The 27181-nt window shown below is 58.3% G+C and overlaps 1 protein-coding gene across 9 annotated transcripts in view; it reads left to right on the forward strand.

The window, feature by feature from the left end:
* Positions 1-17083: 17083 nt before the first annotated feature.
* PTK2 (protein tyrosine kinase 2) overlaps positions 17084-27181 on the forward strand; it is a gene marked incomplete at its 3' end in the record, with an annotated part of 114915 nt that continues 104817 nt past the window's right edge. The window contains exon 1 of one of the 9 annotated variants that reach the window (XM_079795830.1): positions 17084-17246. Of the gene's footprint in view, positions 17251-18030; positions 18980-27181 lie in introns of those variants that run through there. The other 8 variants (XM_079795843.1, XM_079795840.1, XM_079795841.1 and 5 more) reach the window with 8 other exon arrangements.

Raw genomic sequence — 27181 nt, forward strand, 5'->3', positions numbered from 1 at the left:
TCCATGCCGCCGTCTGCGTGTCCCTACAAAGCTCACTTCTCGCTCAGCATGCGCTCCTCTGCTCGCACAGGGACCCCCTCGTTTCTGAGCGGAGCGCCCGGCAGGCTGTCCCTGCAGCGCGTGGAGGGAAGAGCAGAGGCTCGGACCCTGGAGGCTGCGTGCAAGTCCTGGCCGCGGAGGGACTCCGTGAGCTGCTGTTTCTCTCTGCGGAACTGCCACGGTGCCGGCTCCTGGGGGTTGGGACAACAGACGACGGCACCACCTCACACGTTCACACCACACGTGCGCAGGTGCACGCGCCCACACGCACACAGGCCTGAGCGCGGCTCTTGAGCCAGAGCCACTGGCACTTCCCCTGGAAGCACCCACACCCCCTCGGCCACCAGACAGTCCACACGGACGGCCACCCGGTGCTGACGGGGAAGGAGCCGGTGCTGATGGAGAAGGAGCCTGTGCTGATGGAGAAGGAGCCGGTGCTGACGGGGAAGGAGCCGGCTTCTCCGGGCTCTTTTCTTTGGGCCAAATGACCGTCATCACATTCGAGCTGGGAACCCTGCCCCCACCGCCCGGGGGCCTGGGGAGGCTTTTATATAGTTTGACCAGCGAGCCAGGGAGCTGGAAATCCCAGCACCTTCCAGCCGGGCTGCCTCGCGGATTTGGAGAAAATCACGCTGGCTCAGGGCCTGCAGCCCCAGCGAGCAGGGGCCCTCCCTCCATCTCTCCATCTGTCTGTCTCTCTCCATCTGTCTCGCCTCTCCCTCTCTCTGTCTCTCTCTCTGTTTCTGTCTGTCTGTCTGTCTCTCTCTGTCTCTCTCCCTCTCTGTCTGTCCCTGGGTGTGCCCAGCAATCCCACTTCTGCGTATCTGCTCCAAAGGACCGGAGCAGAGCCTCGGCTACCGGCACAGTGTTCCCAGCGGCACTATTCACAGCGGCCGAAGGTGGGGCCACGCCGGTCCACGGGCCGATGGTGGGAAACAATGGCGGCCCAGGTGTAGGAAGGAATATCACTCAGCCTTGAACATGAGGGCGATTCCGCCTCGTGCTGCAGCCTGGGGCAGCCTTGAGGATGCGCTGAGTGAGAGAAGCCAGTCACAGAAGGACCCTGTGTCTGAGGCGCCTGGAGAGGTCAAGGTCAGAGAGAGGCAGAGAAGGCCGGGTGCCAGGGGCTGCGGGAGGGGAGGGACGGGTGTTTCATGGGACGGTTTCCATTTGGGAAGACGAGAAGGTTCTGAAAGTGGAAGGTGGTGATGATTGCACAACAGTTTGAGCTTCCTTTGTGCGAATGAACTGTACCCTTAGAAATGGTGACGCTGTAGTCTGGTCAGTGTGGCTCAGGGGTTGAGCGTTGACCTATGAACCAGGAGGTCACAGTTCGATTCCTGGTCAGGTGTGGGGTGTGCAGGAGGCAGCTGATCAATGATTTCTCTCATCATCGCGTCATTGATGTTTCTATCTCCCTTTGCTTCTCCATCTCTGACATCAATTTAAATATGTATGTATATATACATTTTCTTTTAAGTAAATGGTTACAGTGTAAATTTTGTTCCGTGTATTTTACCACAATGACAGTGGCTGTCTTACCCTCTATGTCCGTCTCCATCTCTGTCTCGGTGCTGAGCTCGGGAGGCCGGGCTGGAAGGAGTCGGGTGGTCCTGAGGGTCTGCGTCTCCAGCCACTCCCTCATCTCCAGGGCAGGAGCCCGGGGCCTCCTCGGCCTCGTATTTGTTGGCTGACGGGCTGAGCTCCGCAGGGACCCGCCGGGGCCTCTGGGAGAGCCAGGCCCTGGCCCCTGGGCAGCTGGGAAGGCCAGGAGCCCGGCTCCGGAACCGCGGCCACTGCCAAGGAGGAAATGCCAAACAATGGCCAGATGGACTTCCCGGGGGGGCTTCCGCCCCGGGCCCAGGGGCTGGGGAGGCCCAGGCCGGAGCAAGGGCGGCCTGGACACCCGCTACCCCGGCCCTGGGCACCCAAGGCCATCAGGGTGGGCAGCCCCCTCCCCAGGTCCCCCAGGTCCTGGAGCCTGGCCGCCAGTCACCACGTTGGGGCAGGAAGTCACGCGCTGCAGCTTCCCAGTCACCCCGCCCCCCCATCCCTCTCTGGAAAGGGGGATCACGCCCACCTGGGCTCGCCTGCCATCCCCAGCCCCGCCACCCCCCTGCCTCATCGCCGCCCTGGGGAAACAGACAGACATACCCAAGTCACCCGGAACCCCAATGCGGGGTGGGGTGCCCGCTGACCTCACCCTGCCCTCTGTGTCCTGAGTCATTAGGAAACTGAGTCGGGAGGAGATAAGTACCCCCCGCGGCACCAGGGCTGGGAAGGGGGGACGGGAAGTGGCGGGAGAATTCTGACTCAGGACCAGATGGGCTCCCTCAGCCCCCCCCCACCCTGCGCTCAGGGGGCTTCTCCAGGGAGGGGGCCCTGTGCTCGGGTGGAGGGCCGGGGGCGGTCCAGGCAGGGGGGAGGCAGGCCCACGCTCACCCCCTCAGGGCCAGCACTGGGCGCGGGGACCAGGTGTGTGGCCACGGTCCCTCCACGCTGGAGGCTCAGGAGGGGTGCCTTCCTGCCCCTGCACTCCTGTGTGGGGGCCCCCTGAGAGTGCCCAGTGACGGCTAGCACCCTCTGCCTGGAGCAGGGAAAGGTCAGGAGAGTCCAGGGAGCAGGGGCGGGGGAGAAGGAAGGGAGCAGCTGGAACTTAGGCCGAGGGAGGGAGGGAGGGAGGGAGGGAGGGAGGGAGAGCTGAGAGCCATGCGGGCGGCTGGGACCTCTGTGGGGCACAGTGTGACAGGGCAGGGCAGGGGGCGGGGGGGGGGGGGGGGTGTAAGACACAGCTCTGCCCCCAAGGAGCAGGTGGTCCTGCTGCCCAGACAGACAGAGCTGAGGAGAGGCCTGGCGGCTTAGCTGTCTGGGTGGGGCCTGGGGCGGGCGGGGCTGCGCCCCCTGCACCTCACCCCTGGCACTGCACACGGCTCCAGCCCTCTGCTTGTGTCTCACTCCTCCTCCTGCCGCCCCGTCCACGGGGCTGGGTCAGATCCCTGTCCCCACATGCAGCGGGGGAGGGGGCAGAGATGTGTCCCCAAAAGATGTGTTCAAGTCCTGACCCCAGTTCCTGGGAGCGTGACCCTATTTGGGGAAAGTCTTGGCGGACGGACGTTAAGGATCTTGAGAGGAGACCCTCCTGGATGTAGGGTGAGACTTAGGCCCGAGGAGAGGACCTTGGAGGAGGGGCCACGGAGGCGGGGCCACGGGACCCAGAGCCCGCGAGGCTGGGAGGAGGGGGGAAGGATGACACCGGACCTGGAGGCCGGGCCTGTGGGCGGAGTTTCTGGGCCTGTGGGCGGAGTTTCTGGGCCTGTGGGCGGAGTTTCTGGGCCTGTGGGCGGAGTTTCTGTGCGTTAACCGCCCGCTGTGACAGCAGCTTTGGGAGCAGACACAAACCCCGAGGAACAGGCCCCGAGGCCCACCCCAGGTCAGGAGCCTGCAAGCGAGGAACAGAAACCTGGAACTTTTAAAATATGTATATTTGTATTGATTTCAGAGAGGGAGGGAGAGGGAGAGAGAAACATCGATGATGAGAGAGCGTCACTGACCGTCTGCCTCCTGCACCCCCACACTGGGGATCCGGCCCACAATCCTGGGCATGTGCCCTGACCGGGAATCGAACCTGGGACCCTTCCGTCTGCAGGCCGACGCTCTACCCACTGAGCCAAACTGGCCAGGGCAGAAACACTGGGCTCCTGGGCTCCGCGTCCAGCCAGGGGCCGGTGTGGAAAGTTGAGGGCAGGAGTTGCCGCTGCCATACGGACCCCGTTCACCCTGGCCAGGCAGCCGCTGACTCAGACCAGTGCTTCCCGGCGCCTCGGCCTGTAATCTCGGGGGAAGGATCTCAGCGAAAGTGCCGTCTGCGGTCGGCGGTCAGAGAGAGAGGAAGTGGGAGAGGCACCCGTGACCCCGGCGCCCAGCCCCGCGGGCGGGGGGGTGCGGGGGGGCTCTGCACCTAAACCCACAACTTGGCTTTCTTTTTTTTTTTTTTTGAAGCAAGCCCATCAGCAGAGGTGGATCTGCACCCCTCCCCCCTTTGCGAAGTCCCGCAGGCGCAGGGCAGGCCCCAGAGAGGCGGGGTGTGGTCGGCAGAGAGACAGACAGGAGCCGGCAAGGACGCTGGGTCCCGGACAGAGGCCACCAGGGCAGAACGCCCAGGTGCCTAGCAGTGGACAATCGGGACCCGGCCCAGGGTGACCTCTCCTCCCTGGCGGGTGGCTGGTCATGCGGTTCGGACCCCTTGACCTTTGCCCCTGGAGATAACATCTGGGCTCAGTTGTATTTCAGCTCCAGGCCCAGAAAAGCAGCCAAACCAGGCCAGGGACGCCACGGCTGCCTCAGGACAGCTGCCCGGGTGCTGGCCCTGCCCTGGAGCCGCCAGTCCGTCCGGGAGCCCCGACGGGAGCACACACCTGGGGAGCAGCCGCAGGTTCCAGTAAGATCTCCTGGGAGCTGCCCTACCTTCTCCGCCCTAACACCCTCAGGACGGGACCCCGTGCGCCCTCCCCAGCACCCCTGTGCCTCCCCCGCCGCCCCTCCCTCCGCACATGACCATCCCCCTCCGCACGCCCAGGGCCGTCTCTGTGCCGGCTCCCTCAGCCCACCTCTCCGCGGGCCTCTCCTGCGGCTCTGCGCTCCTAGAAGGATGTCCTCGCAGGGTGGGCCTTGCTCTGAACGCTTCCCCAGCCAGAACCCGAGGACCGCGGGGACCGAACCCGCCGGCCAGACACCTGTGCCTTCCTGCCGCCTGCTGTCACCTCGGCTCACACACAGCAGACAGCCATGTCACCTCCTCCGCCCCGTCGTCCACGCGAGAAACGCCCAGGCCTGCAGGGAGGGTCTGAGTTCCCGGGAAGCGAGGCCTCACATGCGCGAGGGGACGGTATGAAGGCGGGAAGGGAAGGCGGGCGACGAGGAGGCGGGGCCGAGGCACCGGAGGTTAAAGGTATGTGCCCCCTGGAGGGCCGGTACCGCTTATGTCAAAGGCGAGTAACCCGAGACGCCCTGGAACAAGGGCCAGGGCTGGCTGAGGGCGGACCTCGCCCTTTACCCGCAGCTACAGGCCTGGACCTGACTGCCGCCATGACGGGCCTCGTTAGGGGTTTATGACCAAATCCCCAGCCAGGCGGCTTTCCACAGAACCCCTTCCTCCTCCACGGGGCATCCCTCGGGCTGCCTTGACCCCTGAGTGAGTTGAAGGTCAAGAATTCACACCCTAGAGCAGGTCGGCTGCTTCCTTCCTTCTTCCTCCTCCTTGCACCTGGATGACCCTGCACAGGTAACGCCTCTTAGCGGACTTCCTCATCTTTGGGAAGACGATGCCCTGGCTGGTGGCTCAGTGGTTAGAGCGTCGGCCCCAGCACCAAAGGGCCGTGGGCCCACTTCCTGGTCAAGGGCACGTACTTGGGTTGTAGGTCAATCCCCAGTCCCGGTTGGAGTGCGTGGGGGAGCAACCTATTGATGTGTGTCTCTCACATCAATGCCTCTCTCTCTTTTTTTTCTCTCTCCCTCCCTCCCCTTCCTTCCCTTCTACTCTCTCTAAAAATCAATGAAAAAACACCCTCAGGTGCCTGGCTCAGTGGTTGAGCGTTGACCTCTGAACCAGGAGGTCACGGTTCAATTCCCGGTCAGGGCACATGCCCGGGTTGCAGGCTTGATCCTCAGTGTGGGGTGTGCAGGAGGCAGCTGATCAATGATTCTCTCTGATCACTGATGTTTCTCTCTCTCCCTCTCCCTTCTTCTCTGAAATAAAAAATATATATAATACACACACACACACACACACACACACACACACTCAGGTGAGGATTAACAAAAAGCAAAAGAAAGAAAGAAGCCCATCAGGGCCCCTCCTCCCAAGTTTGCTGTGGAGAAGAATCTATATGTATAAAAGCCTAAGCGACTGAACAACCGGTCGACCGGTCACTATGATGTGCACTGACCACCAGGGGCAGTGCACTCCCACAGGCAACCACCCCAGCATCCCCCTCACCCCACCCCCGCTATCTAGCCCCTATCAGCCCCAGGCCCTGATCAGAGTGGGAGACAGCCCCGATCGGCTGGATCGCTGGCCAGGCCGAGGGACCCCACCCATGCACGGATCGGTGCACCGGGCCTCCAGTGAGATACTAGACGTGAAGGCCGGGCATACGGTGCGTGCTCCCTCGGAAAACTCTCATGGTTATGACAGCCAGCGGCCAGCCTGTGGAAGCCGGGGCCCCGGGGCTACGTGGACGGGCCTTTGATTCAGAGATGCACAGGTTTTGCCTCCACAGATGGGCTTGCACACGGACTCCCCACAGAGAGCACGGACGGCGTGGTCAGAGGAGAGCGCGGACGGCGTGGGCAGTGGAGAGCCCCTCCCCTCAGGGTGGCCTAAGTTCCCTACAACCGCCCCTCCCGCCGGACACCTCTGGCCCCCGCTGCTCCCTTCCTCGGTCACGGTCACGGTCACGGTGGGTCAGAAACGCCATCTGGAGGGATGCCACGGCCGCTGTTCCTGCGCCCCCCCGGAGGCCGCCTGGGCCGCCTGCAGGGCGGGGCTGCCCGGAGCCCTCAGCACGGGCGCAGGCCGCGGTTTGGCCGCGCAGATGGCCGGCTCCGAGTTGGCGACTGGCATCTGGCTTCTTTGCTGTTGTCACGGGGCTGCCGTTGCCATGGCGTTGGTGTGTGCTGGGAGGCAGGGTGCCTCTCCAGAGAGCTGCTGGGAGGCAGGGGGTGGGAAGGCTGGGGGAGGGGGCCGGAGGCGTGGAGGGTGGGAGGGAGCGATGGGGGGTCCGCACCTGGGTGGTGGAGGCGGGGGGGGGGGGGCAGGGGAGGCCCAGGGCCGTGCAGAGAGCACCCGACTCATCCAGAGCAGTGCCCCCCGAGCAGCAGGCCTTCATCTGGGCCCCCTGGGGGCACCGCTCCCGGGAGACCCCCCTCAGCGCTTGGGCTTCCTCACCACGGTTCCCAGACCTTCGGCTTCCTCCTCACTTTACCTCCTGGCGCCATCCTGGCCCTCCTGCCTCAGGGTCCCTTACCTTCCCCCCTCCTCCCCGACCCCAGGGTTCCCTCCCCGTCGCTCCGCCCAAATCCTGAGACACGCCCGCCTGCCCGCCCTGCGCTCGCAGCCGGGGCCTTGGGGAGGTCAGGGCCTTCCTGCTTTGAGGGGCGCCAGGACAGCGCCCCCGGGGAGGGCAGGTGTGCAGGCTCGTGACGGGCCGTGTCTGCGGCCCCTACCTCCCTGGCGCTCGGTCAGCACCGGCGTCCTCTCTCCCGGCACCTTCGCTCTGGGCCGCCTTCTGCCTGGAACGCTTCTGGCTCTGCCACCTCAGCTCAGGGCCACCTCCTCCAGGGGGGCCTCCCAGAGCCCCGCAGTCCCCCTCGCTCCCCCTTCTTGGGCCACTCGGCCCTTTGTCCCACCTGGATTCTTCAACGGGCTGTCACCGTGACTGCGGGAGCAGTGACGGCCCTCGGACTAACCCTGGGCCCTGCAGACAGTGACCTTCGGTGGCGAGAGGGACGTGGGGGTGTGGTTAAGGGCAGGTCGCCTGGGCCATGCAGTGGGCCCCGTCATTGTGGGGCAAAAGTAGAACGCTGGGGCCGAGCTATGGTTATGGGAAATACTGATCATGCTCTTAACCAGGACTGCCTTGTGCTGGTTAAAGAGAGGACATTCGCCCCAGCTGGTGTGGCTCAGTGGGTAGAGCATCGGCCTGCCCACTGAAGGGTCCTGGGTTCGATTCCGATCAAGGGCACCTGCCCAGGTTTCAGGCTTCATCCCCAGTAGGGGGCATGCAGGAGGCAGCCAATCAATGATTCTCTCTCATCAATGATGTTTCTGTCTCTCTCTCTCCCTGCCTCTCTGAAATCAATAAAAATATATAATAAGAAAGGATGGAAGACAGGAAGGGAGGAAGGAAGGCGGGAAGGAAGGAGGGAAGGACACTCTAACCTGGTTGGGGGTTGTATGCCCCTGGGACCTGGGAGTCACCCTAGGAATGTGGTCCAGTCTCTTTCACCTGCCTGTTATCAGGGAGAGATGAACAGCCTTGTTGCCCAAACAGTGGAGTCCCACCCCAGCCCCCACCCCGCCCCCCTGGCCTGTCATTCCTGCTCCTGTGTAACCTCCCTCCTCCCACCCAGTGAGCAGCGGCTTGGGGGTGCAGAGCAGATGCCTGTGGAGGGCCTGCCGCCCCCCACGCTGCCCCAGGACTGGAATAAACGCTCATCTGGGATTCGCCCCGCTCGGCCTCTGCTCAATTGGCCGCAGCAGCAACAGGCGGCCGCACCCCGGGTTGTCCGGTTCCATGTTCACACGGGTCCCTAAGAGAGGGCAGCAGCGGCTCGGCTCTGTGGGAAGGCGATGTGGCGAGGGAAGCGAGGCGGGAGGTGCCCGGGAGGAGGGAGGAAGGGCTGGGAGCCGAGGGGTGCAGGCCCGGACGCGGGAAAGCCGGGGCAGGTTCTCCTGGGAAGGCACCTGCTCTGCCAGCACCTGGGGGTGAGCCGGCCCCCCGTCAGCTCCCGCCTCCAGGTAACTGTGCGGTGGAGGCCGCCTCCCCTGCTTTGCGGTCAGCTGCGCGCTCCTGCCATCAGCACCTGTGGCTGCTCCTGTGCTAGAACATTCTCGAGGAGGGATGCTGTCTGTGCGTCTCACACATCGCACACGGATCTTAAAATCTCTCTACCCCACCCATCAGTTCTCCCCCGTCAGCCATTCCCTCCCCCGTCCCTCCCCTGCCCTGGAGCAGCCCGGGGGGGGGGGGGGGGACATTTCCTAGAAAAAGGGGGTTTCCCCGCAGCACCAGCTGCTGTGTCCCTCCGTGGCGTCTCCTGAGTGTTTTCAGGGAGTGGACCGCGCCTCTCCTCGGCAGTGCGGGTCACACGCAGCGTGAGGAGACGCCGGGAAATGTCAGGGACGAGTCTGCTTCAATAAAGCTTCCGCTTGGGCCTCTACCGCTGGCCACCTGATATGGCTGGGAACGAACCAGAAAGATAAAATCCCAACTTTGGTGGCTCCTGCGCAAGGCCCTTCAGCCTGCCCCGCCTCCGCCAGCCCTCGCGGCTCCTCCCTGCCTCCAAGCCCCCCCCCCCCCCCCGGCACACGCCCAGGTTCCCCCCAACATCAAGACGCTTCCAAGCTTAGGACTCCTAGCACATGCTGTTCCACCCGCGGAGAGCGCCCTTCCCGGCTGGCCCCAGCCCTGCTCTGGGCGGAAGAGGCAAGCCATTGTCATCTCCTCCAGGAAGGTCCTCCTGCCCCTGGCTCCACGCGGGGCCACGGGGGCCGAGCGCTTGTGGGATGAGTCACCGGCTTCCATGCCACGCTGTCACCCTGAGGAGAGGCCTGGGGCCCTGGAGAGCCCTCCCCGTGTGCCAGGGTTAGCAGCTGCGGAATCTGCAGGGCTCCAGGCAAAACGAAAACGGGACGCTCCAGCCGGGAGCCAGAAGCCGTCCCTGCCTCTCAGGGCCCGCCCCCAGCCACGTGGGGGACGGCCCCAAAGGATGGCCCGGCTCGGAGGGGGATGCCGGGGCACTGCCAGCCGAGGGTGGGGCCAGCCTCTGCCATGCCCACCTGCCGGGGGTGGAGGGCGGCCGCTGCCCCAGGGAGGGGGCAGGAAGGGTGAGGTCGGGCGGGACCCGGGGCGTTGGGAGGTGATGGGGGACCACATGCCGAGGCTTCGAGTGCCCCCGAGGGTCCTTAGGAAACGCAGATGCAAAGACAAAAGATGAAGCATTTTGAGGCGGTGACGGCAGGGCCCTGCGTGGAAGGCCGGTCCCCCTCCGCGGGGGCCTCTGGCTGCACCCTGGTCGGGGCAGACAGGCGGGGCCCGGGCTGGCCGCCTGCCTCCTGCGGCCTGGCCCTGACCATTGGGCAGGGAGGTCGCCGCGGGCCAGGCCCAGGCCCGTCACCAGGCGCTCACAGCAGCCTCTGAGGGCTTGTTCAGCCCCGTCTGCGCGGCCAGCATTTTCCTGGACCCGACTGGCTCAGACAACCAGGGTCCGAGGCCCTGGTGGAAATATTTCTCCCCAGCCCCGGTCTCCCCCTGCCTTCCCCTCCCCCCTCTCCCCCCACCAAATCCTGAAGGAACAGCTTGTGGCCACGATGGCCAATCTGATGGAGAAACGGGGGTTCGGAGGTTCAAGGCCACGGAGCCGGTGAGTGGGGGAGGGGGCCTCAGCAGAGCTGTCAGCCCCGGGGCCCTCCCGGGTTTGGGAGGCCACAGCACGCCCCCTTCCTCCCTGCTCCCCTCGCCGCGTGCACGCTTGCGGGCGGCTTTTGCATCCATTATTGAAGAGAAGGCGGGCGCGCGCTCTGAATAGCTGCTCTGTCTCCCTGGGCCCCGGGGCGTCTTCCTTCGGGCAGGGACCCAGGCCCCTGGCTCAGCGCCCGCCTTCGCAGCTCCACGTCCCCTCCCCTCCTGGTAGTTTCCACGCGCTTGTGAGTTTGCTCGCGCTGGCTTGTGTGTTTGGATGTCCACTTAGCGGTTTCCGCCGGAGGCACGCAGGCCGGCAGGGAGCCGCCCCCGTGCCCCTGGGACCTCTCCCGGCCTCACCCCCTCACCCGTCTGCGGCTCGGCTCCCGCTCCTCGCGATGGGAGGGTCTGCCCGGCCCTGGGCTCCGGAAGCACACTCCTTATCTGTTTCCTGCAGCCGCGGCTCGGTCTTAAAATAGGAAGCCGGGAACTAACATCTTTCACAGGCCAGGCTCCGGGGTGGAATGCGAGTTCCCGACGCACCGCAGAGGCTGCGCCCGCAGCAGCGGAGAGGCGCCTGGGCACCGGGCCCCTGAGCCCAGACCCTGCCGCTGCCGCTCCTGCGCTGTGGGCTCTGGGCCAGGTCCTCTCTGCTCCTCGTCTACAAAGTGGGGGTAACAGCAGTCGCTTCCTCTTCAAGCTGGTGGGGGGTCGCTATAAGTGACGATTGGTAAAAGGCTTAGAATGGGGTCTGTGCCCCTTGGACCCCTGTCTGGAACTCTGGGCAGAGGCCTGGCCTGAGGTCCAGCTTTGAGGGTCATCGGTGCAGGGTGACCACGGTGGAGAATGAGGGACAATGCCCAGGGACAGCAGGAACCAGGGACTGGGGGGACAGGATCTGGCCTAGGACCACGCCCCCAGGAATGTCCCCCACCTTCCCCAGAGCCCTTCCTCCCCCGAGCTGGCACCCCACTGTGACACCCACAGGCAGCCGGAGCCTGGACGCTCCTGCTTCTTTGCCTTTGCAGCACCTGGTAGCATCCCACACATAGTAGGTCTCCAGGACACCTGCCTGCAGCGGATTTATGGACGGGAGGGGGCAGCTGGGCGCAGAATGCCCCGCCGTGCCAGGCCTCCCCCTCCCCCTCCCCCAGGGCTGCGTGGAAGTCAGCATCCGCCATGGAGCATGGGGTCACCCCAGCTAGTTGCTCTTTCCCGACCCCCTAGAGCAGTGGTCGGCAAACTGCGGCTGGCCCGGAGCACCAGCGCCTGGCATTTGTCCGTCCTCCACATCCACCCGCTGCCATGCAGTCTGTGGGAGGCGGGGGCTTCCGAAAGCACTGGCTCCGTGGGCTGCGCCCCTGCCCTCAACACCCGTCAGTGTCTGCGCTGGCACCTGCCCAGAGGGGACCACTGATCGCCTGCGGCCGACTGACCGTCCCCTGCGGTGGCTCACAGGATCTCAGACCAGGGGCGCGAGGCTGCGGAGGGCGCGGTGACCGTGGCCGGAGAGGCGGCTGTGAGTCCCGCGTGTGCCCTTTCCCGTGGGGCAGCCCACGCTGACTTCCACCGGGAGTCGGGGAGCCGCAGGCCTGGCGGGGCTGGCTGAGGGCCCAGACCTTTTCCTGTTCCCGAGGCGTTTCCACCCCGTGAGTCACCGGGACTTTCCCAGGTGGGGATGCTAATTACCAGCGCGGGTGAGCCGGGCCCTCCATCCCTGCAGGCCGGTCCCTCCATCCCTGCGGGCCTGTCCCTCCATCCCTGTGATCCGGTCCCTCCATCCCTGTGATCCGGTCCCTCCATCCCTGTGATCCGGTCCCTCCATCCCTGTGATCCGGTCCCTCCATCCCTGTGATCCGGTCCCTCCATCCCTGCGGGCCGGGTCCCTCCATCCCTGCGGGCCGGGTCCCTCCATCCCTCCGGGCCAGCTCTGGGCTGCTGTTGAGAAACATGTCCCTCTCCGCCCAGCCGGTGTGGCTCAGCAGTTGAGCATTGACCTATGAACCAGGAGGTCACGTTGGTTCGGTTCCCGGTCAGGGCACACGCCCGGGGTGCAGACTGGCGCCGCAGTGTGGGGCGAGCAGGAGGCAGCCGATCCATGATTCTCATCATTGATGTTTCTCTCTCTCTCTCTCCTTTCCTCTCTGAAATCAATAAAAATATTTTTTTTAAAAGAGAGAAAAGAAACATGTCCCTCTCCATATACGCATCCCCAGAGCCCCTCTGTAGGAGATGCAGAGTCCTGGACGCTCCGGATGAATTACAAACTACGGCCACGTTTAAAGTAAGAATGACGGCCACAGAATTCTGTGAACTCCAACCAACAGACGTTGGAGCGCCTGCGATCAGCTGCGTGTCCGAACGGGGCGTGTGCGGTGAGCAGCTGCGTGTCCGAACGGGCGTGCGCCGTGAGCGGGACGCAGCTCCGTCCTGGGGGTGGACTGCTTTCCCTCGGCGAGTTCATAGTTAGGCGAGTGCCCGGTACCACACTGTCCACGCTCATGGGGAGAAGCGAGTGGCCAAGGAGACCTTCATTCAGTCCTTCAACAAACACCGGATCCGGCACAAGGTTCTCCCACCCGTGGTAGAGTTGGGCCCACAACACCTATTGCCCACATGCCTCTCGTGCTGATTGGCTGATGCCACGGGTGAGCCTCAGTCTCCCCTCAGGGCGACCACACGTGTGGCTGCTGGCCAACGCGAGTGACGGACGTGGTGCGAGTGACGGATGCCACCTGTAGTGTGAGTCCCCCGGGGGGGGGGGTGTGGGACGGGCCTTTTCCCGTGGATGCCTTCCCGCCCCGCCGCCGAAGTCTGCGCCACGCCTGTGGGCGCCACACGCATACTTACCTGGCGGGTTATAAACTGCCCCTTGCTTTGGCTAGATAACTTTTAAATCATTTGTAAGAAATGTTTTTATTGAGGGCGAGAGAGATAGGAACATCCATGAGGAGAGAGAATCATGCATCGGCTGCCTCCTGCATGCCCCACACTGGGGACCGAGTCCACAGCCCGGGCCTGTGCCCTGACCGGGAATCGAACCGTCACCGCCTGGTTCATAGGTCGACGCGCACCCACTGAGCCGCGCCCAGCCAGGTTGGCTAGATGACTTTCAGAAAAGAAAAGGGCGTTCTCACGGTCACAGTGAAAAGCGATGGCACGCAGCTGGAGAAGACGGAAGGAAAACAGCTCAAGCCAAAGAACAGTGACATCTCAGAACAAGCAGAAGGGTCAGTGCGGACACCTGTTGGAATTTAAAGTGGCATTTCTGATTTCATAATTGCTGGCTTCTGGGTTGTTTCCGAGGAGTACACACCAAGCCAGATAAAAGGCCCTGTGGCTGGGAGCCAAAGCTTTGACCTTGGGCAGTCTCTTAATCTCTCTGTGCCTCAGTTTTCCAATCCATAAAATGGGATAATGAGAACATCTCACTGGGAAGTGATGGTAAGAGATATGAATTAATATGCCTGGGATCTAACAGTTACTAAAAAATTATAGCCATGCCCTGGCCAGTGTGCTCGTGGTTAGAGTGTCAGCCCTCACACCGAAGGTCGTGGGTTCAAATCCCGTGAAGGGCATGTACCTGGGTTGCAGGTTTGATCCCCAGCTGGAGGCAACCAATCAATGTGTCTCTCATGACGATGTTTCTCTGTCTCTCCCCCTCCCTTCCCCTCTCCCTAAAAATCAATGGAAGAAGATCCTGGGGTGAGGATCAACAACAAGACCCAGCGCAAACACCACCTCTGCAATAGCGCGGCGCGGCTCGCTGCCTGAGTCCTGATTCCGTTTACCGTCTGCTCCCACCAGAACGAAGCAAGCCGGTGCTTAGCACGCTGTGCGGCGCATCCCCAGGGCTCGGCTCGAGTGGTGTGAATGAGGGAACGAACATTACAGACCTGGGAGGTGCGTTCAAGCTCTATAACCAGACCCGTCAATCTCCCCGCCCGCTGCCTCGCTGGCTCTTCCACGCGCGGAGGTCTCTGTGTGTGGCCAGGGCGGATTCTCTGCCACGAGGCAGCTCTACCTGAGCAAACACTGGCCTGGTTCTGAATGGGTGATGTCAGGCTTGACGGTGTTTTGGACGTTAACAACGTCCAAAGAAAGAGCAACAAAATGAAGTGGTGATGGGTTGTAACCCAAAGTGCAAAATACATATACCCATGAGCCCACACTGATGTAAACGGAGTACCTGAACACACGGGGGAGAAGAGACCAGGCTCCCACACAGAAGAACCCCAAGTGACCTGTATAGATGCTTCCCACGCTCTCTCGTTGGGGCTTTACACAGACCTCCTTCCGAGGCACTCAGTCTGGCAAGGCGTGTGGGCGAGTGACAGTCTTCAGTCGTGTTGATAGTATGAACTATTGATACGATGAGCTATGATGGCAACGCCTGTGGTCTCTCCTGTGGTCTCTCCCCAGTAACCCATCACGAGAAAGACATCAGTGAATTCCCACGGCGGGTCATCTTACAGAATACCCAGACGGCACCTGCTCTCTGTCTCGTCGCTTCTTTCTTCTCTGAGCCACAGTGTGTTTGTTTTTTAAATCTATCTTTACTGATTTCGGAGAGGAAGGGGGAGGGAGAGATGGCAACATCTCTGATGAGAGAGAATCATGGATCGGCTGCCTCCTGCACGCTCCACACTGGGGATGGAGCCCTAGTTTTCACATCAAGGAAATGGGATGATGACAACAGGGTGTAAGCTGCAGGGCTGCTATGAGGTTTAGAGGGAGTGTTTGCAGGACTGACCCACAGAGCCCACGTCACGTCGGCCTTTGCTAACACTATGCCCTGGGGAGCCGTGATCGTCAAGGTGAGTGGTAATGCTATAGCTAACCAATAACACGTATGATGCCACGCACACTGCTGAGGGTCTCACGGCATGGTTCATTCCGTCCTACAACCACCCGATGTCACGCAGGTCCTTCACGAGCCCCACTTTGCCGACGAGGAATGAGGTTCAGAGATGCTGTGCAGCCTGCCCAGCTTGCGGAGGGAAGGCGGGGGAGGCGGGAGGGGGGCAGGGGGAGCGCACTTCAGTTCTCCTCCACCGGCCTCCCTAGGCTCGCTGGGGCCGGCCTCTGGAGGCCTCGGCTTAGAAGTCGGACATCACGGTAACACATTTTATGGGTCAAAGCGACTTACAACATCAGTCCAGGTTCAAGGGGTGGCGAGCTGGATCCCATCTCTTATAGGGAGCAACGTCGGACTTGGTGGCTGTGTTTAGTCTACCACACGAAGCCGCCCCTCCCCCCAGAGACATCTCTTTACTATGATGCCTTTTGTCCCTTCACTCCCCTCCCCACTCCCATCCCCTCCTTTTACTTGAAATAATACTTCCTCACTTCGTACCACCCAAAGCTTCATTCAATCACTCAACAAGTATGTTATTATGTGCCGGGGACCCAGAAGCGAACAAAACAAAGTCGCTGCTCTCATGAATCTGACGGTCTCGTGGAGGGAGCAGACCATCCAGAAACAAACAAGCACCTCCTGCCAGGCTGTGAACAATGGGTGCTCTGGAGAACAGCAGAGTGGGCGGGAGGGGGTGCAAGGTTCTTCATATACCTGGGTCAGTCACATCCACTACGATGCCGTCTGCGGGCTTGAGGAAGTGAGGGAAGGAGGAGGGCCAGGCAGAGGGGGGAGCGGTCCAGGTAGAGCAAGCAGCAAGGGCAAAGGCCCTGGGCTGGCATTGGCAGAGAGGACGCTTACAAGTTGAAATGTAGTCAAAAGACACCCACCCACCCAGCAACCACAATACATTCCCCTGAGGAACAATATACAAAGAAAACTTTCTATGGGAAAGGTCTTGCTAAGCAAAAGCATGTTCTTCCACCCTATTCTGTTACCATGAGAACCAAGTGACAGCTGCTGAAAGCGGGGTCGTCGGGCCGGCCGTCAGCTCTGCCAGCTTCGGGGAGCTCACCCTTCTAAAGGGGGACCCTGGCTTGTGGTGAGGGTCAGGGCGACACCATCAACATGAAAGCTCTTTCACTTCCCACCGCAGTTGCCAGTGATTTTTTTTTTAAAGAACACAAGTCAGCTATCACTTTCTGTGTACACCCTTCCCCAGGTCCCCGCTGCCTCAAGAGTAAAGGCCAGGCACCCAAGCCCAACTACCAGGCCCCGCCACCTGCCGACACCCCGTCGTCCTAAGCCGTCAGCTCTCCAAAACTGGCCGGCCCTCAGCCGCCCTCTGCCTGGTGATGCCCCGATTCCCGGATCCTCCTCCCAGTCCCCAGGCCTGGGCCCAGAGCACCTGGCCCCAGACCAGGGCCAGGGCCATGGCCGCCCACCTGACTTGCAAGCCCCTTTCGGACTGTCCCCAAGAGCAACCTCAGCAGGCCCAGCCTCAGCTCCGAGGCCGCTGACACACGCCCCCGAGCCTCCGCCTGCAAAGGGCACCGAGCTCCTTAGGGTGGGCGCGAAGCCTGGGGAGGTCACGGACCAGGCCCACAGCGGCGCCCGACACGGGCGGTTCCGACTCTGGGGCGGGACTGCTGGGTCGCCGACCAGGGCGTCCAGAGCCGCCGCGTTTGCGGTCTGGGGACAGGGAAGTGTCCCACCCGCCGGCCCGGAGGCCCCCACGGCGGCCCCCGGACGTCCGCAAGGCCGGCGCCCCCTCCCGCCCCGGGCAAGGCTTCCCCGGCCCGCAGCCCCGCCCCCGCAGCCCCGGGCCCTCCACAGCCCCGGCCCGGCGTCCCCCGCGCGACCTCGGAGAGGAGCCCGGCGGCGTCCTGCGCATGCGCATCCCGCGGCGCGCAGGCCCGGTCCTGCAGGAGGCGGAAGCGCGGGGCGCGGACACGCGTAGTGGAGCGGGGAGCGCGCGCCTCCGCCGGCCGCCGCGCACGCGCAGCACGGCCCCGAGGGCGCGAGCCCGCCGCCGCCGCCGCCGCCGCCGCCGGGCCGGGACCGCTGTGCGCCCGCGGCGTGAGGCGTGGGAGGGAGCGCGGCCAGTCCGCCCGCGGCGCCGCCCCGTTGTCGTCGGTCTTCGCCTCCCCGCGCCGAGCGCGGTCCGAGTGAGTGAGTGCGGGGCCGGGCCGGGCCGGGGCGCGGGCGGGCCACTCCCGGAGCTGGTGGTTGGCAGGGCCGCGGCCCGAGGGCGGAGGGCCGAGCGGGGCCGGACAGACCAGTCCCGGAGGCGGATGCGACGGAGGCCGGCTCCTCCCGCGCTGCCCGCCCGCCGCCGCCGCCGTTCCGGGGGCTGGGGACGTGGGGAGGCCGCGGACGTGAGGAGGCCGGGGGCTCGGGGAGGCCGGGGCGGTGGGGACGCCGGGGGACGTGAGGAGGCCGGGGGCTCGGGGAGCACTGAGAGGCCGGGGACGTGGGGGGACGGGGACTCGGGGAGGCCGGGGCGGTGGGGACGCGGGGGGCTCCGGGGAGACGGAGAGGCCGGGGACGTGGGGGGCCGGGCGCCTCACAAAAGGGGAGAGCAAGGAGGAGGAGGCGGGAGCCCCGCGGGGACGCCGGGGGGATCGGGATGGAGACCCACCCTCGGGGCCTCTCCGGAGCCTGGCGCCCACGGAGGGCGAAGGGGTGTCCGTCAGAGCAGGGCCGCGGGCGGGTGACCTCGAACCGGGCCGGGCGGGCTCCATCCCTGCCGCCGGCGCTCCGGTTCCCCGTGGCCCCGCGACCCCAGGGCCGTGGCCGGGGCGCTCGGCGGGGTCCCTGTGCCGCCCGCGTTTCCTCCGCGGGCCCCCGCCCCCCGCCCCCCGCCGGCCAGGGGCCCCGGGCCGGCCGGCCCTCCCGGTTCCTCCCTCGCACCCGGCCTTTGTCGGGAGGGTGGGAGGGTTTGCGTGTTGGATTGTTTGTTGGGGCTCTTTGCAGGGGTTTGTGGCTTAACGCGCTCACGGTGTTTTCTCCTTTGGAGCCATCTCAGCGGTCCCGATCTGGCGGCGTGGCCTGCAGCTGGGCTTCGGGCCGTGGGGGGCAGAGAATGGTGACATTGTAGGGGCGCCGGGGCCGGGGCCGGGGCGCGCTCGGGCATCGGTGTGGACGGCGGCCATCCTCGGGTGTTTCCCCGCACGGTAAATCGGTCCGTGGCTGGAAGAACAGGCCGCTGCTCCTTGGACCGGCTCGCAGAGCCTCACCCTTCGAGTGTGTGAAATGGGCAGTGAGACAGCCCCTCTCCTCTCGGAGTGACACAGCGGGCCCTCTGCTCGGCCGTCCCGCCTCGGACGCCCTGCGAGGGGCGGGAGGGGAGTGCGGGGAGGGAGAGACCCCGGAGACAGCTGCGCCCGCCCGCCGCCGTGTGCTCCCGTGGAGGGGCGCCCTCGGTAGGGCTCCGTCCAGTGGTCCTGGGGTGCGTGTCCAAGCCCCGCCGTCTTCAAACGCGGGGAACGCGTCCAGGAAGTTGGTGTTTCAGTGCCTCCGCGAGCAGGCTGCGAGGTCTGCGCTCTGCTGGGAGGGGAACCCGGCCGAGCCCATTGTTCATCCTCTTGAGCACTGTGTGCCGATTGCGACCGCCTCGGCCAGGCCGGATCTTCCAGAGCCTGCTCTGGAGCATCTCTAGGCGGTACCAAGCAACCCAGCTTCGGAATGAGCACCCGGAGAGGCGGGCAAAAAGCCTGTTCCCTGCTAAGCCACACGGACTGGGCGCCCAGAGGCAGAGAGAGGAGCACGGGCAGCAGACAGCGAGTCTTGGGCCAATAAGACACTGCACCCCAAACTTAACGTTCCTGGTTCGGGCAGATACCGGGGTTCGGAGAGGAGGTGTGACTTGAGCCTCTTCTGAGACTGGCACCCACGGAGGGTGAGTGAGTGTCAGATGAGGAGTGGAGCTCCGTGAACGCAGGCGTGATGAAGGGTCTGTGGGGAGGGGGGTTCTGAGCAGCCTCGAGGATCAACATGTTTTTAACATTGTTTCTGCACTCCAGGCCCATTGTTGGAAATCATGAAAACGTTTTTAACTGGAATCGTTTCTGCAACACTCCATGCCCAGGGTTGGGATTACAGAATTTAATGCCCCAGTTCTCAAAACTAGTCAGATCATTTTCTTGTTAGGAAGTTGGAGAAATTGTTTAAATAACAAACTTGTATTGTTAAAGTTAGTTCCTTTAAAAAAGATGATTAGCTTCCCCAGAAGAAATTATTATACTAGTTTATATATGTGGGGTGTGTGTGTGTGTGTGTGTGTGTGTATGTACATACACTGTAACATAGTAAAAATAATTTTGAAAATTACTACCCTTTCTTTGGATGTTATTTGGATAAGAGAAATAGGATCTTAGTTCTTATCTCTATTAAACTCTATAAAATACTATGGAAACCTTTTTTCCCTATATTTTAAAATTTCTTGATTTTGATAAAATAATTAAAAATTGTCATTAGGGCAATAAAAGATTAGATTTAAAGTGTTAATATATTATGTAAATCTTTAACTTTTGAAGTTAAATATTTGCAGTTAAGACATTTTCAGCTAGACTAAATCTTGTTTTAAATTTCAATAGCATTGAAAGTTCTGTTCTTGTTATCATATTTGTGAAATGAGTTTTTTTGTTAAAAAATGATAAAAGCTTATTTCTGTAGTACTTTATCTTAAAGCTTGTTTAAGAACATATTGTCATTACTGTTTCCCCTTTAAAAAGCCCTAAATAATTAGCAAAAAATTGCTGTGAACGTCTTTGAGACTTTTTACTGATGCCTGTATTAATTACTTAAAAATGCCAATTAAAAATTTGGGCAAAGTAAGTGACCTTGAGTCAATAGTAATAAAAGTCCAGGAAGTTTGTGAATGCGAGTAAGCATTCACACGCGAAGTTGCTTGTCAGTCCTCAGAAGGTGCCCTTTAAGAGGATGGAAAGCAGTTCCGGCTGAGCTCCGGGTGCACCTGGGTTTCACCCTCTCCCAGTTACACTGAGAGTGATTTTTTACTTCCCTTCTGTAAACAGTGTTTGAACTCTCTCTTTTTTTATTTCTTTGCCTGAGGATATATATATTTTTTACTGACTTTTAGAAAGAGTGGGAGGGAGGAAGGGAGACAGAGAGAGAGAAACATCGATGTGAGAGACACACGTATCCTTGGTTGCTTCCTGCACACACCCTGGTACGTGACCTTCCAGGAATCAAAGCTGAGACCCTTTGTGCTCTGGCCGACACTCTAACCACTGAGTAACACTGCCGGGGCTATATTTTTTTAAAAATATGTTTTTATTGATTTCAGAGAGAGGAAGGGAGAGGGATAGAAACATCAACGATGAGAGAGAATCATCGATCAGTTGCCTCCTGCACACACCCTACTGGGGATGGAGCCCACAACTGGGGCATGTGACCTTCTGGTTCATAGGTTGATACTCTAACCACGGAGCACACTGGCTAGGGGCTATTTGAACTCTTTGTTGCTCTTTCTCTCCACCAATGTTTCGTGTTTCTGACTATAAAACAGCAGAGAAGCCCCGTCTGTTCCTGTCTAATAATTGGATTGCTTTTTTACTAGGCTTTCTGATGAAAATAAATCCAGATAAGCATAGATAGTTCAACTTTGAGTCTAAAAGAGTTTTTAGCACATGCTGTTAATTATCGTCTGATTTGTATCAACACTATTGACATGGTTTGTAGACAGAAGGAGGAAAGAGATGTTTTACCCACGTGGCACCATTCCCCCTCTTTAGCAGCTGGAAGCCTCAGGGAAAAATCCTGGTAGCCCCACCACAGACTTTACCTGGTTTTAAGAACATGAAGGTGTTTCTCTACAGACTTTGTGTTTAATTAAAATAATTCTACCTAAACTTCATGTACATTGCCATTTACTGTAAACTCTTTACAGAACTAGAAAAATGACCCAAATTAATACAGTTGAACATTATCCAATGCTAGGGGAAGGCATGCGACATCACTGTGTGGGACACAGGCTGTTGGTAGGCGTCACTACCTTCTCACAGGTGCTCGACCTGGGAGAGGCTCCGCACTGTAAGGAAGTCACAGTGGTTAAGCACCGCGGGCAGACCTGAGCGGGTGCTTTAATGCTTCCTCTCCTTTACTCCTCACAAGGGCTAGAGAGCTGTCGAGCTGTTCATATCCTCATTTTGTAAATGAAACACTGCGAGTTTGGAGTTAGAGTAGCTCACCCTCGGGCTTTCGACCCCAAAGTGGTGGGTCCTCCTTGGCCAGGCCTGAGGGACTGACCAGAGCCCCTCTAACTAGAGAAGGAGCAGTCTCGAACATCTTAACCCAGCCTTCTGACGTAGGAGTGAGTAATGTGCTAGAGTAATGACCGTGTCTGGGAAGGTTGAAACTTGTGTTTTCTGTTTGAATCTGATACTTTCAGAACTTGAAGTTCTGATGTGGCTAACATAGTGTTGGTAAACATTGTAATGAAATACCAAAATTGTTTAATTGTTTAAAATTAGAATCAGTTGAATAAAAATGGGCAGTGCCTTGTGCAGTGACGGATGCTTATTTGTCAGTGGACGTGCCTTAGTAACTTCTGTATTGACGGAGTTCTGTCATTGGTGACTTTTGGGGGTTAGTGTTGTTTACGAATACAGTTTTGTGGGAAGCAAGGAGTAACAGAAGGGAAAAGCAATTGCAAGTGTCTCACAAATAAGCTCTGTAGCACTCCTGGTGTTTCTCATCTGTAACACACTGCTGCTCTAAAAATGTCTGAAATGACGGTGCTCATTCTCACCAGCTTAGAGTTTCCATCCTGTTTTACCAGTTGACACACTCTCTACTCCTTTATTTGGCGTCAATGGACCAAAACCAGGGCTTAGAAGAACCTACAAAGTCGTGCCTGCGGGCTGTCTGTGCCCAGCATCTCCTCCTGCCTTCACGTTCTAGCCTAAAAGACCTGCCATCTGGTGGCTTGGATTCTGCTGTGAACTTTGGGTGCTTGTTGTGTCTACTCATGACCTTGTCTTTGCTGCACTGGAGATTCCACGGTTTACATTACATATTTTCAGTGGATTGTGTATCTTCCCGTCAGAGTTTAAGCGCCATGAGGGCGGCACTTTGGTTTACACGCTATTGCATGTCCAGCGTCTGATCAAACACTGACAGTTGGAGAACTGCGCTGCGCCAGGAGGCTGCTGCTTGGTGTGCCTTGGTGAAGGCCCTCATTTACAGACCACATCGGACTGGATTCCAGGGAAGGACTTTGAATCCCGATTCAAAATGAACAATTTTAAATGAACGGTTTTACATTGCAATAGTTTGTGTGGCTCCTGGACTTGGGGCTTTTGGTTAATGGCAGGAGAGTGTGTATGTGTGAGTGCCTAAGGCACGTGTTCCCTGGTAGTTTTGTTTTGGTGCTGAAAATTGGCTAGCTTCTGCCGGAGTCAGGGCGATTGCCCAGTCTTGGTATGACTAATGGAGGTGTGGTGTGAATTGATTCTCTGCCTAGCCTTAAATTCATTTCTAACTTTAATACATTTTGTTTAGCCTTTTGTTCGTTCCTTTTTTCCTAAGAAAAAGGCTAAGTAAAAGTTTCACGGTACCAAGTTGGGATTGGTGATGTGCCTGTCCCAGATGCAGAATCAGGTGTACCTATTGGCAGATGGAAGGCGTGAGTTCAGGGACAAGGACTTTGTTATCCTTTCCAGATCCTGGGTCCCCACAGCTTCCCCGCTCTACTAGCGTAGGTGGGTGGTCAGTGCTCTGGCTGATTGGAGACAGTCTCTCCTGCGGAGGTCCTGAAGGGAGTCAAGGACTTGGTTGTGGGCTTTGTAGGAAGGAGGGGTCTTGACCATATGAGCGTTGTTACAAAGGTAGAGGAGAAGAGTTAGGGATAGGCAGATGGAATTAAGTGGAATCCCCAAACAGGGAGAGGGAGTTTCCACATAAATCCCCCCACCCCCCGTTCTGCCCCCACACCCCATGATCCAACTTTCAGTCAACTGCACAGCTCTGTGAAGGGGAAAGAGAAATGAGCTGGTGGAAAGAGCCTTCTGGAACAGTGTCTTCCTTAAAATTGGTCAAATGAAGTGAAAGTTAGCGTTCAGTCAGTTACAGCCGTGACCCCATGAAATGTGCTTCAGGTGCCTGGCCCAGAGGAGCTGCTCAGAGAAGGCCAGCCCACGGTTCTCCTGGTGCCCCTCACTGACGCGGGGGCGCCGCTGACCCGCCGCTCTGCTGCTCCCTTCCGCAGCCCTCTCTGGGCTCCTGGGCCGTTCCTCCCACCGCTGGTGGCTTCTGTAGCATCACCACTCTGCGGTTTTAAATAGCCTTTTCCCGGTTCGAATGAGGTTGCATGTCTTTGTACATTTGCTGGCCATTCACTGTTTCACGAAGTGCCCATGTTTTTCTATTTAAAAATTGGTTGTGGACTTTATTCAGAAGTCTTTTGTTAGTTATATATTTTGCCACTGTCTCTTCCCACTTTGTCATATGCAGTTTTACTGACTCAGTGTTTCTGTTTGTTTTTGTTGTTGTTAATCCTCACCTGAGGGTAGTTTTGCATGATTTTTAGGGAGAGTGGAAGGGAGGGGGAGAGAGAAACATCCATGTGAGAGAGACACATTAATTGGTTGACTCTCGCACGCGCCCTGACCAGGGCTGGAATTGAGCCTGCAACCCAGGTATGTGCCCTTGACAGGAATCAACCCCGGGGCCCTTCAGTCCAAGGCCTGATGCTCTAGCGCAGTAGTCGGCAAACTCATTAGTCAACAGAGCCAAATATCAACAGTACAACGATTGAAATTTCTTTTGAGAGCCAAATTTTTTAAATTTAAACTTCTTCTAACGCCACTTCTTCAAAATAGACTTGCCCAGGCCGTGGTATTTTGTGGAAGAGCCACACTCAAGGGACCAAAGAGCCGCATGTGGCTCGAGAGCCGCAGTTTGCCGACCACGGCTCTATCCACTGAGCCAAACCAGCCAGGGCTTGTTTTGTGTGTGTGTTTTTTATGAATAGAAGTTCTTAAGTCTTATCAGTCTTTTCCTTTATAGTTGGTGCTTTTCGTGTCTTTCCCTACCCTGATGTCATGAATTAATTCCTCTGTTATATTCTAAATGCTTCATGGTTTGCCTCCCTCCTTTAACTGTCTAATTCTCTTGAATTGATTTTGGTGTATAGTATGAAGAAGGGTCAGTTTCATTAACGTGCGGTTAGTCTTCTGAATTTTAGCCATTGTAATCGGTGTCTAATGGTATTTCATTGTTGTTTTAATTTACATTCCCCAAATGCCTAATAATGTTGAGTATCTTTTCATATGCTTATTTGACATCCCTAACATCTTGGGTGTTCAAATATTTTGCCCATTAAAATTTTTTTTCCTTTAGTGGTGCATTCTTTATATATTCTGTTACAAGTCCTTTATCAGATACGAGCAATGCTTTTGTCCTATGCTGTGGCTTGTTTTTCATTCTCTTAACAGTTTCCTGAAGGGCAGAAGTTACATTTTGATGATGTCCCATTTATCAATTTGTTTTATGGATTGTGCTTTTTTGGTGTCATATTTTAAAAATCTTTGCCTGATTTTGGTCACATAGACTTTTTCCCATTCCCCCCCCCCGTAGAAGATTTGTGGTTTTAGTTTTCACATGGAGGCCTCTGATTCATTTTGAGATCATCTAGATTTGTGGTGTGGCATGTGGACCCACGGTATTTAAGGCATAGGCTGTAGAAGGTAGCTCCTCCGGAGAGCGTTTGATTTTGTGTCACCCACTCTGCGATCACCTGAAGCCAAGGTCCAGGCTGGAGGGTCTGTGCCCGTCCAGAGCTGTAATTCCACTAGCGATGGCTCACTGCTGGCCACGCCCATCCGGAGCCGGGTAGCGAGGGGCCCTGCTCATTGAGGTCGGTTAGACACTCGGGGGACTGAGCCTTTGAATCCTGTCTCTTTCCCCGCACTATTGTGGAAGCAAAGTTGAAAATTTCAGAACTGGCAAATGACTCAGGGCAAAGGTGGTTTCTGTGCTGGTTTATCTCTGGGTTCCTGATTTCACTTTAATTTTGTCCCGGTATTTCCTTGTTGTCTTGTCAGTTTCTGGTTGCTTTTAAGATTAAAGTATTCCACCCGTCTTTTTAAGTCTTTTTTTCAGACAATATAGTCTTTTTCAAATAATATAGCCTGCTGTTAGGACAAAGGAAACTTTTCATTTCTACTCCAGTGTCTACCATCAAACTTGGTGCTGCCGTCTCTCCTGTAGTACCACTAGCCACATGTGCTATTAAAATTAAGTGAAATGAAGTTAAAAGTTGTATTCCACAGTCACACTAGCCCCATTTCAAGTGCTCAGTCCCCACAGGTGGCTAGTGGCTCCTACCTGGGACACTGCAGACACAGCATTTGCATCATTGCACGAAATTCTATTGGACGGCACTGGCTACACTGAGAACGTCACGGGGACTGGCCGTGGCGCACTGGTCTGCCTTGAGAACCACGGATACAGGTGTCCTTGTTGCGTAAAGTTTGACTTTTTCTGCAGTCTGCCTGCGGCTAGAACAGATGATTGAGCCCCTTTATAAGCTTGTCGTGAAGCCACCCCGTGAGGTGTGTGGGGGTTCTCAGACTGGGCAGGTGGGGCACTGAGTAGAAACCACTGAGTACTGAGAGTTAGCTTCCAAATATCTGCCAATTTCACTGAGAGTTACTGAAAATATTTATGATGTGTTGACTTGAATCCCTGCCCTTGGGGGTTGTTGTCTAAATAGGCAATTGCCATGCCATTTCACGTGCTTTACAAAGCTGCAGGGGACTGCCGGGCTTGCAGGGGGGCTGCACCCTCTGTGGAGGGGTCAGTAGGAGCTAGCCTGGGGGAGAGGGGAAAGATGGGGACAGTGTTCTAGGCAGAGGAAGAACACAGGCCAAGATAGATAGATGATGGTGGTGGGAACGTGCAGATGGTTTACTGCACCACAGATTAGCCTCTCGTATCAAGAAAGGGGCAGAAACCACAGATTTAAGAAAATGTCATGAGTGGAAAACCTGAAACGGTGCTCCGTCCATTCACGCAGGCATCCCTGCTAATTGGTAAGAGTGTGGTAGGATTAGGGATGGCTTGGAACCTCTTTGTAGCCACTGAGCCCCAGTCCGAGAGTGCTTGCAGGTAGGACAGGGACAGGTGGACCAGGGCCCTGCGGCAGCAGCCCGCTCGCTGTCCCTCTCGGCCAGCTTTCCATGCTGCGGGTGGGCCCTGGCACTCACTGGGCACAATTCCAGCCTTTTTGTCAGTCTTGTTATCCTCACCTGAATGTACTTTTTCCATTGCTTTTTCACAGAGAGTGGAAGGGAGGGAAGGGAGGGGGTGGGGAAAGAGAGAGAGAGAGAGAGAGAGAGAGCGCGAGAGCGAGCAAGAAACATAGATGTGAGAAAGACACATTTATTGGTTGCCTTCTGCACGCACCCTGACCTGGGGTGGGGAGCAAACACGCAACCTAGGTACATATTCTCGACTTGGAATTGAACCCACAACCTTTTGGTGCTTGGGGCAACGCTCCAACCATTGAGCACACCAGCCAGGGCTGAACTTTTTACTAAGGGAGTCACACTATATGTGTTTTTACGACTTCCTTTTTGCACTCAGCTCTGATCCTGAGACTCACCTGAGGGGTGTACATCGTCAGTGTTCGTTCATTTTCACTGTTTGTTGTGTAATCTGGCCTACAATTGATGGGCACTTGGCTGGCCTCTAGCCTTTTGCTATTGCAAACGCTGCTGTATGTTTCCTGCTGCCCACATGCGTGCAGATGTCCAGCCCATCCGTCTAGGAGCGCCATTGCTGGGCTCTGGGCTGGCCAGTGTTCAGCGTGACTAGTTGCTGCCAAATTGCTTTCAAAGTGCTTGTACCAATTTGCTCCCCCATGAATGTGAGAAAGTGACTCCTGGTTCCACATCCTGGCCAGCAGTTTGTTTTGTCTGGCTTTCTAGTCCTGCCATTCTGTTGAGTGTGTAATCATACCTATTGTGGCTTTAGATTGAATTTCCCGCATTACTAATGTTGTTGAGCTTCTTTTAATCTATTGGCCGTATCTCTTCTCTGTTTTAGGACGGACTTGTGAGCTCATTGGCCCAAT

Source organism: Cnephaeus nilssonii (assembly GCF_951640355.1).
Source record: "Cnephaeus nilssonii genome assembly, chromosome: 18".
In the NCBI taxonomy this organism is placed as follows: Eukaryota; Metazoa; Chordata; class Mammalia; order Chiroptera; family Vespertilionidae; genus Cnephaeus; species Cnephaeus nilssonii.